Genomic DNA, 1,318 nt, shown 5'->3' on the forward strand with positions numbered 1-1,318 from the left:
CTCACCTCAGCCTCCCAAAGGCGCGGGATTACAGGCTGAGCCACCGAGCCCAGCTAGGACTTTGTCTTTATTATTATTAAATAAATAAATAAATAAAAAAATCTGAGTAGAAGTGATGGCGAAATCTCTCTCTAAGGTCCTCTTTCTCAATAAACTATAATTCAACAAACATAAAACTTCAGTTGGCCAGGCATGACGGCTTAAGCCTGTAATCTCAGCGTTTTGGGAGGCCCATGGGAGAGGATTGCTTGAGACCAGGGGTTCGAGATCAGCCTGGGCAACTTGGTGAAACCTCGTCTCTACAATAAATCAAAAAATTAACCAGGTATGGTGGTGCGCACCTATAGTTCCAGCTACTTGGAAGGCTGAGGGGGAAGGATCACCCGAGCCCAGTAGGTTGAGGCTGCAGTGGCCATGAGCGTGCCACTGCACTCCAGCCTGGGTGACAGATTGAGAGTCTGACTCAGAAAAAAAAAGTCAGTTACCCAGAAAAGGATTGGGTAATAAGTGTGTTAATCATAGACTGGATAGTCATCAGCACTGTCCAGAAGAAACTTGCCCCCTAAATAATTCAAAAGAAAACTAAGAAGCAAAAATCCAGAGTTTGTTTCCCCATAAACAAAGCACAAAAATGTCCATAACCAGTCCTGAGCGTTAGTCACTTGGGAATCCCATTAACCTCAAGAGATTTTCATATCTCTTCACACTGTCAGGAGACCTAGGGTTCCCTCCTGGCTCTGTGTCTGTGGTCGTAAGTTGATCTTATCCTTCAAACTGTGAAACCCTTGTCTTCATTTTGAAACCAGAACAATGAAGGACACAGTGTGATCTTTGCAAAACCATAAACGCTTGAGCTAAAAGAACCTTCACATTTATCTTCCTGTGTTGTTTTGTTTTTAGCAGAACTCGTTTATTCAAACAAAAATATAAAAAGCAAGACAAAAGCCAGGCATGATGGATCATGCCTGAGCCCACGGGTTCAAGACCAGCCTGGGCAACTTGGTGAGATCTCATCTGTATAATAAACCAAAAAATTAGCTGGGCGTAGTGGTGTGCATCTGTAGTTCCGGCTGTTTGGAAGGCTGAGGTGGAAGGATCGACTGAGCCCAGCAGATTGAGGCTGTAGTGGTTGTGAGTGTGCCATTACCCTCCAGCCTGGGTGACAGAGTGAGACTCCAAATAAAAAAAAAAAGCAGCCGGGCTTGGTAGCTCAGCTTGTAATCCTGCGCCTTTGGGAGGCTGAGGTGAGTGGATTGCCTGAGCCCGCGGGTTCAAGACCCACCTGGGCAGCGAGACCTCATCTCTACAATAAAAAAAA

The sequence above is a fragment of the Carlito syrichta genome, unplaced genomic scaffold, assembly GCF_000164805.1.
Source record: "Carlito syrichta isolate Samal-C Ts95f unplaced genomic scaffold, Tarsius_syrichta-2.0.1 Scaffold113135, whole genome shotgun sequence".
Taxonomy (NCBI): Eukaryota; Metazoa; Chordata; class Mammalia; order Primates; family Tarsiidae; genus Carlito; species Carlito syrichta.